This window comes from Marmota flaviventris, chromosome 2 (genome assembly GCF_047511675.1).
Source record: "Marmota flaviventris isolate mMarFla1 chromosome 2, mMarFla1.hap1, whole genome shotgun sequence".
In the NCBI taxonomy this organism is placed as follows: domain Eukaryota; kingdom Metazoa; phylum Chordata; class Mammalia; order Rodentia; family Sciuridae; genus Marmota; species Marmota flaviventris.
The window spans coordinates 159024-166511 of record NC_092499.1 but is presented as its reverse complement, the minus strand read 5'-3'; the positions used below and the strand labels follow the sequence as shown (position 1 = coordinate 166511).

Here is a 7488-nt window from a genome sequence, read left to right as displayed (position 1 = left end):
AGGGAAGAGCATAGGATAATCTGAGGCAGAAGAGACCTCCAGATTCTCCATGATGGGATCCAGGGAGACACTGATCACCTGGAGAGAAACCATCCACTCTCCTCTGCTGCTCTGAAGGGGGCACCTGAGCTGCTGTGTGCTGAGCGCCCCTTGCTGGCCCTGGGCACCCTGCAGGAGGTTTGTGTCTGGGCTCACACTGAGGTCCCCTCACTGTGTCTCTGGCACAGTAATAGGTGGCTGTGTCCTCAGTGGTCAGGGAGCTCAGCTGCAGGGAGAACTGGTTCTTGGACGTGTCTCTGGAGATGGACACTCGGCTCTTGAGGGATGGGCTGTAGTAAGTGCTACCATCATAACTTATGCATCCTATCCACTCCAACCCCTTCCCTGGGGGCTGACGGATCCAGTTCCAGCAGTAAACACTGGTTGTGATGGAGAATCCAGAGACAGCACAGGTGAGGGACAGGGTCTGCGAGGGCTTCACCAGGCCAGGTCCTGACTCCTGCAGCTGCACCTGGCACAGGAAACCTGGGGACAAGGAGAGTCACACTCTGTCAGTCATCTGCAGTCACAACCTCCCTATGGACCCAGAACTGACACTGGGGACACTCACCTTGGGGAGCTGTGACCAGGCACAGGACAAGACCCAGCAGCCTCATCTTCTAGACCACACCTGCCTTCCCAGAGACCTCAGCCCTGTCTGAGCAGAGAGCTGGGAGCTCCCACAGCCCAGAGGGCATTTGAACCCAGAGCAGCAGGAGGAATTTGCATGTGGGTGAGGCTCTTCTGATATCTGGAGAGGCTGAGGTCAGGCTGCCCAGGTCCTCTGTGCTCCTGAGATGTGTCCCTGTCTTGAACCCAAGTGGAGCTTTACCTGTGAGAGGAGAGCAGGTGGTTTCAGGGGTGCTGGAAGGCTGTCAGAGGAGGAGCCCACCCCCCTGAGCCCAGCCCTGCCTCCTCCAAGCCCTTCCTCCCTGCTCCTGGGAGGGTGTCAGAGTGGCAGGAACATGCCCAGCATGCAAGAGGCCCAGGTTCACCTCCCAGCCCTGAAGGAGAAGCCCTCAGTGATGACTGAACAGAGCCCAGGGCTGAGGATGGGGTTCCCCACATCCAGGAGAAGAGCCCCCCTTTGTTCTCAGGACTAGTTCTTCTCTTTCATCTCTGTGAGATTTGGGGGCTACAGACTGAGCAGGAGAGGAGGGAGCAGGGTCTCAGGAGGGCAGGGGCTTCCTGCTGTGTGCCCACTGCCCTCCCCACCCTCTGCCCTGCTTGTCCTCCTTACTGTCCAGCCAATGCCTGTGGACAGCAGTGGGTGGGAATCTGCCCTGAGCTCTTCCCCTCACCTGTCCTGCCCTCTGGTCTCCACCAGGAGAGGACAGGATGGAGGTGCTGGGCCAGGTGAGAGTCCTGGGAGCAGAGGCAGCTCTCAGCTGCAGCCTGAGGCTGAGAGCCCCTGAGTCCCCCAGAGCAGCCGAGCCAGGCTGACAGCAGACAGGACGGCATGCAGGGCAGGCTGGGTGAGGGAGGAGGCCCAGGTCCCCTCCCTGTGCAGCATCACTGCAGTGAGACCTGCCTTGCCCACAGCCCAGCATTGGCAGAAAAAAGTGGACACTGTCTTTAGTGAGGTGGGGTCACTGAGAGGGCAGGTGTAGTTGCTGACCTCCTGATGAGGTTCAGGACTTGACCTCCTGCCTAACTGAGTGAGCACAGCACACTAATAAGATATGTGGGCTCCTCTCCTTGTTCCCTGTGGTGTTGACCATGAACTCCCTGCAAACACTGAGCCTACAGCACCCACCTCCTGGTCCTGGGGTGGCTCACGTAAGACCTGCTGGTCTCCATGTTTTCACCACCTGCAAATCCATGTGTGCCCCTAAGTGAAGTTTCCAAGTCCTAGCAAATCATCTGATTAGAAAGCTGTTCTTCCAGGCATCTGACTAGAAGGCATCCTAAGATGACCCCACCTCCTGACCTGGGGATCCTGGAGCCCTCCAGGTGACAGTCTTACCCGTCTCACCTGTGCCAGGTGTGGGGTCTTCCCCACTTCACCTCTTCCAGGGCTTCAGTTTGCTTTCACCATTCAGCACAAAGTGTTCATGAAAATAAGAAAAACTTAGTGGATGTATTGTGGCATAAGAAAACCTCCTAAAATATATCAATATTTGACAGCATTTTAGCACTTAACCAAATTTCTGAGAATACAGAGGAGGAAAAGCTTCCTTTGGGTTATGACTTAGGAGGTTGGAGTACATGGTGGCAAGTCCTTAGCTCTGGCCAGGGAGGGAGAACACCATGGCAGAAGGGCGTGGATTAGGAAAGCATCTCAGGACATGGCCACCAGGAAGCAGGTGAGCTCCATCCAACAGGGACACAGAGTGACCCCCAAAAGCACTCCACACTGATCCAAGTATTCCAGCCACCCCCCACCTGCCTACAGTTGCTGCAAGTCAATCCATGTTAGTGGATTAATCCACTGTAGGTTTGAGCTCTGATAATCGAGTCCTCTCTTCTTTGTCTCACAAGTGAGCTTGTGGGCCACCTCATATGTGAACCATGACAGCAAATGCCTGGTCCTGGTAATCCTTCCAACTGGTCAGTTTCCAGGGGATTTAATCACCTCATTTCGTATTGACATAAAGTTCCCAGGGAAATAACCGATTGTGTGAGAGGTTACGGTTACCTCCTGGATGGATAAATCAGGATCAATAAGGTTGGAATTATTGGAAAAGAGCTTGGATAAAGCCTTTCCCAATTAGCAATAGCCAGAAGGGGTGGTCTAGTGAGCAGGGCCCAATTTACCTGATGGGGGCTTCACTGTTAGCAGTGAGCATTGCACACAGTAGGACCACCATCATAGGCCCAGGGATGGGTTTGCACCAGGCAAAGAGGCCGATCTGGTGGCTTGGTCAACAGGACCTTTAAGATCAACCCAGTTACTTTACGTGAGGTCTGCTTGTGTTGTTGAGGTCTTTGCCTGTGAGGTTTTTCCTCCAGAGTTAGTTCCTTCGTCTCCTTGGTTGGTGGTTCTGGGGGTCCAGGGCTTGACTTTTTAGCAGGCACCCAGCTGGGGTGAGCTCCTGTTAACTTATGCAAACCCTCCACCTGTGGTTAGGAGGTACCCCAGACCATCAGATGCACTTGTTATGGGATCCTTCCATGAGACCATAGGTAGAGGGAGGGCCCCGTGAGGGGGGCCCATGTTTATAGGCTGCTGTGTCTGTAGAACATTTTGACATTGAAAGAAAATTTGAAGCAAGTAAGGTTCTTTTCAAGGCATCATGAGGGGACTTGGTATAGCTTCTCTCTCTGTTTGGTAGCATGTCTTTAATTCCTTGTGTGTTCTTTCTATGATGCCTTGAGCCTAAGTGTTGTAGGGGATCCCAGTTAAGTGCTATATATGCCATTCACTGCAAACTGCCTGAAATGCCTTGCTAGTACAGTCTGGCCCATTGTCAGCTTTAATAGAAATGGGAACGTTTGTGATTCCATACATTGAAGTACATGGGTGATGACCCCCTTTTTTTTTTTTGTTTCTCCTGTGGGGACTGTGGCCATTACACAGCCTGAATAGATATCAATGATTATACAAATATATTTTAAATTTTCAAAGGTGCATAATGAGTGACATCCATTTGCCATAAAGCACTATATGTTAACCCTCAGGGATTCACTCCAGCAGGTTGTAAAGGGCCAATGGGGAGAGAAGGTGCACATTTTTTGCAGTCTCTGACTAGCTGTCTGCAAGCCTCCTTAGTCCTGCTTTTATGCAGCTGTCATGGCTGAGGCCAGCAGAGAGGCTTGAGCTGCTGGTGTCCCTGTATCCTGGGGAGACAAAATCCAGTCATCCAGTGTGTCATTGTGTGCTGGTGCCACTCCTGCTCTGTGTTCCTTCTTTAGTCCACCCCAGATCAACTCCTTGGCTAAGGCTGTTCTAGGTCCTTCATGAGACACCTTCCCTTCTACACCTTGTTTACTCTCTCAGTAAACTGGCAAGTCCTCCATGGCTCTCTACCTTAATCCCTGTATAGAGACAGTACCTGCCCCAGCTTGTAATGTCCCCAGGCTCTCAGAGCACAGAGCCACACCTGGTCACAATGCTTTTGTGGGCCAAATTATTGCTCTTCAAAAGGAGGTCTGCCTCCTGGAATGGGTTCCTGGGAGACCATGGCTTGGGCCTGCCTGGTGGCCTGGTCATTTCTAAGCTGTCATAGTCCCTTGCTGGCTTGGGCATTGCCCCATAAGGAGGCAGTTGCCATGGACTCAGGGAAGGATATAACCTTTGCCTGTCAGTAGAAGGTTCCCCTGCACATTTGTGGCCACCTCTTCCTGCACATGAAGGCCAGCAGCACAATGTCCTGCCTCTCTCCCTCCTGCAGATGTGGGGTTGCTGGCTATGAAGTAGATTCTCACCCCTTTCCTGTGCCTGCTGTGGGTGCTTGCTTTGAAGTAGATTGCCACCCCACCTTTCTCCTCTTGCCTGTGTGTTTTATTGATCAGTCTCACCAAAGATTTGTCCATTTTATTGATCTTTAAAATGACAGAGCTTTTTTTCAATTGATATTTTGTACTGTTGGTTTTATTCTCTGTTTCATTTATGTCCACTTTATGTCAACAAGACTTCTATATTTTTTAATATTTTATTTGATCAGCTCAATTACATATAATTATTTGGCATATTAAAAATTAAAAATGCATAAACAAAATGTTATAAGAGTAATTTCTGCCTACCTGTATTTTCTATATGAAATTTCTCTGTCATAATCTTCTCAAATTATTACCTGTTCTTCATACCAAATATAAATACAGTAATTTTCCTTTGCCTTACATCCCTAATATCATTATATATCTAATTAATAATCATATTGTGTACAATACCTTTTCATAAGTGAACAAACATGATATTGCAACTGATTAACAGAGTTTTCCCAATTGTTTACTTTCCCAGTGGATTAGTTTCTGTCTCCTGTGCTTCACTGAAACCTCAGGACTTGCTCTGGGGGCCTCCCTCAGCTCCTTCCAGGGCCCAGTTGGATGCTGGGATCTCTTTCCCTAAACATGATCCCTCACTTGCACACAGTCTGTGTGTGATTGCTTAGGTCTGCTTTATTTCTAGGGGTGGGTTTCAGGGGTTCTCTAGCTCTGAGCCACATCCCCCACTGATTTGTATGTTATTTAGAGGTAGGAACTTATTTATTTTCTTAGTGCCTTGCCTTTTCTGAGGCTTTGAATTTACAATCCTCCTGCCTCAGCCTCCTGAGCCACTGGGAGTACAGCTGTGTGCCATTGCACCCTGTGTATGCCTGCTTCAATGAGTGTAATATTTGGACTTAGTTATATAAATTAAATTCAGGGATTTGACAGTTGAAAACCTTTTATTTATTTGTTTTTCTTCTAATTTGTTATATAGAACAGCAATATGCATGACATATTATATTACAGATAGAGAACACAATTTTTCATAACTCTGGTTGTACCCAAAGTATAGTCACACCATTCATGTCTTTATACATGTACTTAGGATAATGACATCCATCTCATTCCACCACCTTTTCTACCCCCATACCCCTCACATCCCCTCCCACCTATTTGCCCTATCTACAGTCCCTCCCATGCTCCACTCCTCCCAATGCAATTATGAGTCAGCATCATTATATCACAGAAAACATTCAGATTTTGGTATTTTGGGATAGGCTAACTTCATGTAACATTGTATTCTCCAACTCCATCCATTTACCTGCAAATGCTATGATTTTAATCTTTTTTAATGCTGAATAGTATTCCATTGTGTATATATACCATGTTTTATTTTTCCATTCATTTACTGAAAGGTATCTATGTTAATTCCACCATTTAGCTATTGTGAGTTGTGCTGCTATAAACAATGATGTGGCTGTGTCTCTGTATTATGCCATTTTAAAATCATTTGGTTGTAGTCCAAGGAGAGGGATAACTGGGTCAAATGGTGGTTCCATTCCCAGATTTCCAAGGAATCTCCATACTGCTTTCCATATTGGCTGCACCAATTTGCAGTCCCACCAGCAATGTATGAGTGTGTCTTTTCCCCACATCCTCCCCAACACTTATTGTTGTTTGTATTCTTGATAACAGCCATTCTGACTGGAGTGAGATGAAATCTTAGAGTAGTTTTGATTTGCATTTCTCTACTAGCTAGAGATGTGGAACATTTTTCTATGTTTGTTGATTGATTGTATGTCCTCTCCTGAGAAATGTCTGTTGAGTTCCTGAGCCCCTTTATTGATTGGGTTATTTGTTTCTTTGGTGTTTAGATCTTTGGGTTCTTCATATATCCTAGAGATTAGTGCCCTATCTGATGTGTGTGTGGTAAAAATTTGCTCCCAAAATGTAGGCTCTCTATTCCCTGCACTGATTGTTTCTTTTGGTAGGAAGGAGATTTTTAGTTTGAATCCACCCCATTTATTGATTCTTTATTTTAATTCTTGCACTACAAGTGTCTTATGAAGGAAGTTGAGGCCTAATCAGACATGATGGAGACTTGGGCCTACTTTTTATTTTATTAGATGCAGTGTCTCTGGTTTAATTCCTAGGTCCTGATACACTTTGAGTGGAGTTTTGTGAATAGTGAAAGATAGAGTTTTAATTTCATTAATTTCATTTTGTTGCATAGTGTTTTCTATTTTTCCCAACACCATTTGTATAATATACTATCTTTTCTCCAATGTATGTTTTTCTGCCATTGTCTAATATTCGATAACTGTAATTATGTGGGTTAGTCTCTGTATCTTTTGTTCTGTACCATTGATCTACAGGTCCATTTTGGTAACAATGCTGTTTTTGTTACTGTTGCTCTTCAATAGGGTTTAAGGTATGGTGTAGTGCTATCACCTGCTTCACTCTTCTTGCTAAGGATTGCTTTAGCTATTCTGGATCTTATATTTTTATAGATGAATTTCAGGACTGTTTTTTTTCTATTTCTATGAGGAATGTCATTGGGATTTTAATTGGAATTGCATTATTAAATCAGTATAGTGCTTTGGTATTATGGTCATTTTGACAATATTAATTGTGCCTATCCAAGGACAAGGGAGATCTTTCCATCTTCTAAAATCTTCTTTAATTTCGTCCTTTAGCATTCTGTAGTTTCTGTTACAGAGGTCTTTCACCTTTTTCATTCAGCTGATACACAAGTGTTTTTATTTTTTATTTTTTGAAGCTGTTGTAAATGGTCTTAGTTTTCCTTGTTTCTCTTTCAGAGGATTTGCACTAATACACCAAAATGCCTTTGACTTATGGATGTTGATTCTATATTCTGCTACTTTGTTGAATTCCAGAACTAGTTCTAAAAGGTTTCTGTTGGAATTTTTTGAGTCTTCTAGGTATAGAATCATATCACAAGTAAAGAGTGCTACTTTGAGTTCTTTTCCTATCCATGTTCCTTTAATTTCCTTTCTGTCTAATTGCCCTGACCAGTGTTTCAAGAACTATGTTATATAGAAGTGGTGAAAGAGAGCA

General features: G+C 45.6%; 1 long non-coding RNA gene across 1 annotated transcript; it reads right to left on the bottom strand.

Moving 5' to 3' along the window:
- Window positions 1-219: 219 nt before the first annotated feature.
- LOC114083662 (uncharacterized) lies at window positions 220-1201 on the bottom strand. The gene is made up of 3 exons (XR_011705645.1): window positions 1035-1201; window positions 611-871; window positions 220-525 (listed from the first exon to the last, which is right to left on the bottom strand). It is a non-coding gene; the product is annotated as an uncharacterized lncRNA (long non-coding RNA).
- Between the last annotated feature and the right edge of the window lie 6287 nt (window positions 1202-7488).